Here is a 9,742-nt window from a genome sequence, read left to right as displayed (position 1 = left end):
TTATTTTCAGGGTTCCTGATTCACCCAGAATTCTGGATTTTCACTTGCTCTGTTTGTGCATCTTCAAATGACAGTTCTTATTTTAGAAGTCCTTTGGGAGGGAGGCTCTTTGAATTTTCTACACATCATTCCAAAAGAAGAGAAGATCTAATGAGAAATGAAGAGCTCCCCTTAGGTGTCTGAAGAACGCAAATCTTTGACCAAACATGCTACTGTGTCGGTCTCGTTGTAGCAGAAAGAACACTATATGAGGGCTTTCTTTCTAACTCCATTGTGACTAGGCGACTTCTCAAGAAATGTAAATATAAAGTGGAGTACAGATATAAGATGATGGGAAAGATGGTGAGGTCAGGTGAGGGTTTTGTTTTGTTTGTTTTTTTTTGTTTTGTTTTGTTTTGTTTTGTTTTTGTTTTGTTTTGTTTTTGTTTTGATAAGGAGAGATGGACATCTTTGTAGGCATCAGGATAGATTAAAGATTAGAAGCAGAATAGATTAGAAATAGTGGGGATAGTCCATTGGAAAAAAATGTCAGAGACTGGGGTCAAGGAGGCATTTTTGATGGGATTAAGGATTAGCCTTGGAAGGGAGAAGGATCATTTAAAACAGGAATGAAAAATATAGTGGGGAGATATTTCTAGGATTGGAGATGAGCAGGAAATGAAAAAGAAATCTTTTCAATCAGCATCATTTTGGTTTGTTTGCTTATTAAGAGAACTAGTCTGAAACTGGAAAGGTATAATGATGAAGTCAGTTGATTTACTGCTACCTTTCAAAGGGGTTCCACTGGATCTGGCTGCACATGTCCTAGGGGAACAACAAGGTCTGGGGAAGGACAATATAGTAATGGTATTCTATAAGAAAGTTGAGGAAAGGTTAGAAGATTTAGAACACTGTCAACAAATGAGTGCCTCCCATTTCCTTTCCTCTGGATCTCATTTTGGGGCAGCTAGGTAGTACAGTGAATGGGGCACTGACCTGAGAAACAGAACAACTCATTTTCCTGAGTAAAAATCTGGCCTCTGGCACTTATTAGTTGTATGATCCTGGACAAGTCACTTGACTCTGTTAAATATTATTGAATCTAACTCTGTAATGTCTTTCCTCTCTCCCCTTTCTCTTCTCTAACACTTCTAATACTATCCTGATGGTAACACTTATCAGAAGGACTACTGAAATAGCTTTTTGGTTAGTCTTTTTGCTTCAAGTTTCTCCATACTCCAGTCCATCTTCTACTTAGCTCTAAAAGTGATCTTCCTCAAAGGATAGGAACAGACAATTTTCAGGAGACAAAATTAAAGTCATCTGTAGTCATAAGCAAAAATTCTCTAAATTACTATTGATTAGAGAAATGAAAATCAAAACAATCCTGGGGTACACCTCACACCTCTCAGATTGGCTAAGATGACAGAAAAAGATAATGAGAAGTTTTGGAGGGGATGTAGGAAAACTGGGACACTGATGTTGGTGGTTGGTGGACTTCTCAAATGATCTAACCATTCTGGAGAGCAATTTGAAACTGTCCCCAAAGAGATATAAAACTGCGCATATCCAGCACTGCTACTTTTGGGTCTGTATCCTAAGGAAATCATAAATGAGAAAGAAGGACCCACATGTGCAAAAATGTGTGTAGTAGCTCTTTTTGTGGTAGCAAAGAATTGGAAAGTGAGAAGATTCCCATCAATTGGGAAATTCCCATCAAATGGGAAAAGTTGTGGCATATAAACATAATTGTTCTATAAAATATTGTTCTATTAAAAAAATGATGAACAAGCTGATTTTAGAAAGTCCCAGAAAGATTTACAAGAACTGATGCTGTGTGAAATAAGCAGAAACTGGAATATAGTGTACATAATAGCAGCAAGAATGTGCAATGATCACCTATGAAAGACTAGGTTTTTCTCAATGGTTTAGTGATCCAAGGGAATCCCAATAGACTTTGGATAATAGAAAATGCCATCTGCAGCCAGAAAAACAATTGATTGAATGTAAATCAACAATGCTATGTTTATTTTTTTTCTGTTTTTTTTCTCTCCCATAGTTTTTCCCTTTTGTTTTGATTTATCTCTGCCATCATGATTCACAATGAAATGTATTTAAATGTGTATTTAAAAAATTAATATGCACGTATAACCAGAAAAACCAATTTATAAAAATGTAGTCTTCCTAGAGAGCAGTCCTGAACTTGTCACCTCCCATCCGTATAAAGTAAACTCTAGCTGTATCCTATTACTTCCAAAATCAAATATAAAATCCTATTTCATTTTTAAAGCCTTTCATAACCTTTCCTCTTCCTGCCATTTTTATATTATATCTTACTGCTCTCCATGTAGTCAATGGCCTTCTTATTCTTCTATGTAATAGACATTTCATTTTCCAACTAATTACATTGTCATTGGCTGTCTCCAATTCCTGGATTTTTCTCCTTCCTCTTCTCCCTCTCCTGGTTTTATTTTCTTTCCCATCTCAACTTAAAATCCCATCTTCTTCAATAAGGCTTTCTTCTTCCTCCTTTGATGCTAAGGCCTTCCTATGGATACTGGCTCCAATCTCTTTCAAGTCCACCTTTGGACATAGTTATTTGCACATTTTCTTTCTCATTAGCCCTCGAGATCCTCACAGATAGCAGCTATTTTTGTCTTTCTTCTTATCTCCAGCGCTTAGTACAGTATCTGGCACAGAGTAGGAATTTAATAAATGCCTTTTGACTTGATTTGTGGAGAGTGGAATCGGTTACAGAAGGGAAACGTGGAGTGCCTTGGTAAAGGAAGGTCTTAGTCCATTTATTTATAAGGGTCACAATCAACATAATTTGATGATTCCATCTCCTTCTCATCCTGATTTGTCCATTGGCCCACTAGCAGTCAGAGACAGAACTTGATTGCAAGGCAAGCTTTCTATGCACTAAGCCATGATGTCTCCATGTCTTTGAATGCCAGAATTGGACCTGTGATTTCATTAAGGAATTCCCATGTGAGGAAATACTTTCTACCAATACGGGTCAGCCCCTTCTGTGCAACTTTGGTCTCAGACAGGCTCTAAGAGATCTGAAAGTGAAATAGTTTGTCCAGGACATAGCTACTTGAACCCTTGCCTTTGAGACCAGCTCTCTGTCCATTACGTTAAAGTTCATGTCTTTTGTCATATAAAATATGAATCAAGGTATCTTAAAGAGCACCTTATCCAGCCACTCACTTCAATACAAACACCAATTTAGGGTGTTGTTCCCGTTGGTGTTGTCATTTTAGTTGAAAATGACTCTTTGTGCTTCCATTTGGGGACTAGGTTTTCCCTCCCTCTTCCAGTGGATCCACTGTGTCAGGCAATCTGAGATTAAGTGACTTGCCTAGGATCATACAGTTTTAGATCGTTACCCAACAAATTGTCATCCCATGTTCTCTTTAATGATGGGGAATTTGTCATTCAACAAAGAAGCTCCTTCCATTGTTGAACAGTTAGAAAGTTCTTACACTGAATCCAAATTGGTTTTCCTTTCTCCCTGTTTGGGAACTTTAGAGAAACTAACTCCTCCTGGTTTTTTTGTTTTGTTTTGTTTTGTTTTTTGTTTGTTTGTTTGTTTTTATTATGCAACCTCTTCAAGACAATCAGAAACTCTGCCTTGCTTGTTGGGTAATTACAAAGATAAAATAAATCCTGCTTTATAAAAAACAGGTGTGCATGTCTGTGCATATGTGTGTGCATGTGTGTCTGTGTGTTTTTAAAGTGGATTGACCCTACATAGCAACAGGGTTGCCATTCTGGAGAAAAGACATCAGCCAGACTGGCTGTCTAAGGGGTAGGGTTACTATCCGGAAATAGCTTCTCAAGTCAGTCATGAGTCAAAGTAGAAATTCAACATGGAAATCACTTTGGGTCATTCATAGATCTTGTCTTAAAAATCATTATAAATGCTTATGATCAGAGGACATCTTTGTTCGGAAAGTTTTAAGCTTTTTCAGGCTACTTTTAGATTGATGACCTCACCCTATCCAGGGAAGCAGGCCGGGTCCTTGATTATTCTTTCCATTTGATAGATGAGTAAACCTGTACTCAAAGAGGACCTGCTAGATAATTGCAGGATGAGGATGAGATCCCATGTAGCCTGGCTTTCAGCCCAAGTTTTTTTCTTTTGGCATCATGTTCCCAACCCCTTGGAATATCAGTACCAATAATCTACATTAATGCAACTGTTGTATGCTTGCCACTGCCAGATTGGTGTTTTTAGCTGTTGTACTTATGCATGTACATTCACACACACACACACACACACACACACACACACACACACACACACACACACACACTGACTCAGTTATTTATTCTTTAAGGTAGTAAGGTCTCACAGTTACCAAAGTGCTGGATATCAAGTCAGGAAGATGTGAGTCCAAATTCTGTTTAAGATACTGACTGTGTGACATTGAACAAGTTACTTGCCTCAGTTTCTTCATTTGTAAATTAGGGATAAGCACAGGTTGCCATGAGGATAAAATGAGATTACACATGTAAGGCAATTTGTTAACCTTAAAGCACTCTATGCATGTTAAGTATTCTTATTGTTATCAAATATTTATTGATTATCCAGTATGTTCAATGTATTGTCTTAGGCTCTTAGGAAGAAAAAAAAAGGACAAAGAAAAATAAGATATATGGTCCCTTCCCTTAAGGAACTGCAAATCTTGTAGGACAGATAATGTATTTAAACAAATAAATATTCTACTCCAAATTAGAACAAGTTAAGGGCATACAAAACAAGCACAGGAAAGTGAAAACTCTATGACTGTGTCATTTCCTTCTTCTCATATTCAGTTTCTACCGATGTCAACAACTTGAAGAAGGACAATGTAATGTTAGGAGACACATTTTCATTCCAAAGCCAAATTGTCAGTTAATTATCCAAAGTGAATTTGAACTTTGACCCATCTGGGGCTTTCCCTGTTCCAACTGGCACCGTGGCTCTGCTCTGGCCCCCAAAATTGTGAACTGCTGCCTTTCCACGGGGTTTCCTAGGGGCACATCTGGGGGAAGAAGAGTGTAGGCCAGGTGCTGTGTACACCAGCAGGCTGTAGGAAGATAGTCATGGAGCATCTCTTCTGAAATGCCACATTGGTGGAATTGAATGATCCAAACAGGGATCAAAGTCTTCAGTCCTGCAGCTGGCAGGGCTGGGCGGGAAAATAAGAGTCCTGTTACAACTCAGAGGTCAGGGAGAGGGAATATCCCAAGCCTCCTATTACCCAGTGGGCAATAGGAAGGGAAGAAGGGGCAAAGGGAATACCAAAGGCCACAGAGCAGGTTTCAGCAACTCGCTGGCTCTGCAGGCTCAGCAGCTAGAGGTGCAGGGTTTTATGGTGAGCTAGAAGTGAGGACAGGATGAAAAAACCAGGGCAAACATCCCTACCAAGTAGACTTACCAAGCATAACCAAGGAAACTTACCCAGATGCACTGACACGTACACACATATGTGAACATTTCCACATTGTGTTAAGGGTTTGTACATCAGAGTGAAATCGCCAGCACAGTATCTGAGTTTCTCATACACATATTCTCTCTCTCTCTCTCTCTCTCTCTCTCTCTCTCTCTCTCTCTCTCTCTCTCTCTCTCTCCTCTCTCCTCTCTCCTCTCTCCTCTCTCCTCTCTCTCTGTCTCTCTCTTTCTGTCTGTCTCTCTCTCTCCGCTCTCTCTCTCCTCTCTCCTCTCTCCTCTCTCTCTGTCTCTCTCTTTCTGTCTGTCTCTCTCTCTCCGCTCTCTCTCTCCTCTCTCTGACTCTGTTTCCTCTCTCTCTCTCTCTCTCTCTCTCTCTCTCTCTCTCTCTCTCTCTCTCTCTCTCTCTCTCTCTCTCTCTCTCTCACACACACACACACACACTCAATTCCAATGGATCTGTACATAATCTTATTATGATGGGTTTATACTGCAACTCATCCATGACTCCTCTACAGTCATATGATTACCTCCTATGTCTTTCCATAAATCTTCCATAGGGAATATATCAAACATACTGAAGGCCTTTTTCTAGCCCTTCAAATATCTCATGGACTAGATGTGATATTTGGGCCATCCATCCATCCATTATCCCCTAGTCTCACTACATGAATGGTCCATCTCCTTTTTTAGCCACACATGGGATGATTGTTTTGAGAATTGGAACTCTACACAACTCAACAATGAGAACCATAGTGATTTAAAAGAGATTGACATAGATATCCACACCACAAAACAAAGGGATAAAGAATGCTTATTGCCAACTTGTGCCATGCATCTGTATTGAACAAATTAACTGGCACTATCTATTTATTTTGGACAGGGATGACAAATGGACAAGGAATTGGGCTAAGACCTAACTTGGAGGAGATTAGATTAGGTCATATTTATCTATCTCTACATGGATTTTTTGGTTAAGTTAAAAAAGAGTAATTAATTAATCAGATTAGCTGTAAGGGCCCTTTAAATGGGCGGACACAGTGCATCGGGATTGAGGCCCAGAAGTAATTTCTGTGGATATTAGGACTGCCCTTGGGCGGGATCCTGGCCATATTGAGATAGTTTTGTAATGGGTGACTCTCTCGCTGATTGGCTGTGTGTGTGACCTCACAGGCCCTATATAAGCCCACTGCAGGCAGCAACCGCCCTCTTTAACCTCCTGCTGTTCACCCTGGCTCACCAGCCTGGGTGGCCAAGCCAAGATGGGTAGCCGAAAGAGGTAAGGGTTTTGGTAGTGAACACGTGGGTCTTCTGACCAGGTGTTCACTAGGGAACCAACAAGTCAGGGCATCAGTTAAGGCATTATGTGAGTAGGTATAATAAAGGCTTTTAAGATTACATGTGGTTGTTCTTGAGTGCGCTACCGGTTATTAAGCTATAGATTCAAGAGATTGTGGCCAGAGACCTTAGAAGGCCTCAGAGGAGGCGAGCCGGGTAGAGCTCACACTGCAAAGGACAGTGGTCAAAGGTACTCTGGTGGGTCTAGGACAGACTAGTAATTGTAACTGCCAGGAGAGCACGTTACAATTAGCGAAGACCAATAACATATAAAGTATTAGACTGAAAAGACTGTCATTTTTTTGCCTCCAAAACCTTGTGCCTAATATTATGTCTACAGCATAGTAGGTGTATGATAAACATGTTTCAATTGATTTGCTTAGGGATTAGTAGATGCCTAATAAATTCTTGTTGAAAGAATAGATGAATTTTCATGCTGTAGTTAACTGAGTTTTGATTATTATTTATATATACACATTCACATATGTGTGTGAGGTGTGTGTATGTGTGTATATTTAGACATATTATATATACCTCTCTCTATATATATATATATATGTTTAGAGATATATACATACACACAATATACATGTATACATACATCTATATGCAGACACAAAAGTACTAAGATATGCTTATGTATATCTATATCTATCTATCTATCTACTTATCTATCTATTTTAGGTATGATTAATAATTAGAGTTTTGATGTGACTATATATGACATATTTTTCCACAATATTTCTAAAGAATAACTAAATGACATAGGATTAGAGTAAATAAAACTCCTTCTGGGTTTAAATCTCCTCTGATATTTAGTTGAGTGATCCTGGGCATGTTTGACTCAGTTTCCTCATATGTAAAATGAGCAAGAGAAGAAAATAGTAAACTGCTGTATGTTTTCCAAAAAAATCCCCAGTGGGGTCATAGGGAATCATACAATTTAAAAAATGACTGAATAACAGCAGAATATTTATAGATACACACATACTCACACAGATATACACACTTGCCTCAGCTTGAATGTATCCTAAAGTAATCACAAAACTGGAACTACAGAGAAACTAACATGGCACCTGTACAAGAATGAGATCCACCTTGTGACGTATTTCCCTCTTCTTTAGTTCTATTCCATGACCTCATTAGGAATGGAGGAATGGGGAGATTCTTCAAGGCTAGCCCCAAAGAAAGCAAGCTCTGTCATCTTCTGGCTCAAAGCTAAGAAGAGGCAGAGTGGATATTGTTCAGGGTCCAGCCTTTCTCTCTTCAGAGAAGTTCCTGTCTAGTTTCACTTCAGGCGAACAAAATTTTCAATCATGGACACTAATATATCATAATATAATATTATATAATATAATATGATAATATAATATGATATAATAAAATTATACAATATAATATAATAATATATAATAAATTTATATAATATAATATGATAATATAATAAAGGTAAAACATTTAGCTCTAGTTAGAACTGAGTGAGGACTCAGGGTGACAAAAATTACAACTCTCTGGAGAATCAAAATATGGATGCATTAGTAATTTTGCCTGTATTTCCTTTACGATTAATGTTCAGTAACAGACCATGCACATGGCTGAAACTTGATGGAAACTCAAATACCGGAAAAGACCCTGTTGGGATATAAATTTATTTTGTCTCTGTCAATGTAACTTTCCAATTGAACTCATTAAATTCTTTATGTGTGTGTTTGTATGTGTATATATGGTGGTGGTTGGTGGGGTAGCTCTAGAGAGAGATGATTGTGTGTGTGTGTGTGTGTGTGTATGTGTGTGTACACAAGTACACAGTCACATTGGGTGATTGGATTTGTGCTTGGCTTGGTTCATAGTGAATGTTGATCTGCACTCAAGCCCTCAGGCTAATGCTGTTGAACTATTACCCTTCATAGGCAACCATAACTCAAGGCAATGAATTAGTGACTTTCCATTAGCTCCCTGAAACACTGAAAGGGGGAGACTTTTCTGTCCTCAAAGGGACAGTGCCATCTGGTGCATACCCTAGGTTAAGCAAGAGGGGTGGCCCGAGCACTTGGCAGATTGTTTCTGTCTGCACTGAACTGCTGCTTTTCTGTGTAAAAAAATGTCAACCCATTCATTGCATGGTCTAGAAGCTACGAGGTCATTTTATTTTCCCAATTGGTTGGAATAACTATAGTGGACATTTATAAAGTGTTTTAAAATTTCTAAAGCACCTAAAATGCATTATTCCATTTGAACCTCTTAAAAATCCTTTGGGGTGAATAGTCAAGGAAGATGGATTCTAGAAGTGTGAATAACACCCCATTTTATAGATGAAGAAACTGAAGTTCACAGAAATTGACTGCTAAACCCTTTGACTTTAATTTAATAGTTAAAATTAACTATTTAATAAAGTTAAATAGACTTTATTTAATGATAAAATGGTAAATCATTTGTTGAGTGTGGACTATTTGACTCTTTTGGAAGTTTATTCTAATTTGACCATTCACATGGTGAGTGAAATAGATGTCAGTCATCTAGACCACGGTTGAATGCCATGTTTGCTTTCTTACCGTCCTTCAATATCCTTCCCCACACCTTACCTAGAACATTTAAATGTTATTTCTTCAAGGTAGACCAACAGCAAGATCAAAGATTTGTTAATGGACATAAAACATTAAACCACCCAACTCCCAGCCTAATCCATAGCCACAGTATCTTTACAAGGTTTGGCAGGAGGGCATCATTAATATTTTAGAAGATTCCCTGCTTTTTGGCCAAAAAAAAAAATCTGCCCTCTGCTTTCCAATTAGCATGTTTTATGATGAGGGAGAAGCTGATGTTCTTCCTTTTAAGTGCCTTGTCTCATGGAAGCCATCACCCGCTAGATAAATTATAAAATGATAAACAACTTTCCCAAGATGAACACAAAAAGGGAGGCCTCCCAGAAGTCTCTTGCCTGGCTCTTTGGAAAACATGCTTCATTCTGTCTTCCAAAGGCTCTGC

This window comes from Sminthopsis crassicaudata, chromosome 6, assembly GCF_048593235.1.
Source record: "Sminthopsis crassicaudata isolate SCR6 chromosome 6, ASM4859323v1, whole genome shotgun sequence".
Lineage (NCBI taxonomy): Eukaryota > Metazoa > Chordata > Mammalia > Dasyuromorphia > Dasyuridae > Sminthopsis > Sminthopsis crassicaudata.
This window is presented reverse-complemented; position numbering follows the sequence as displayed.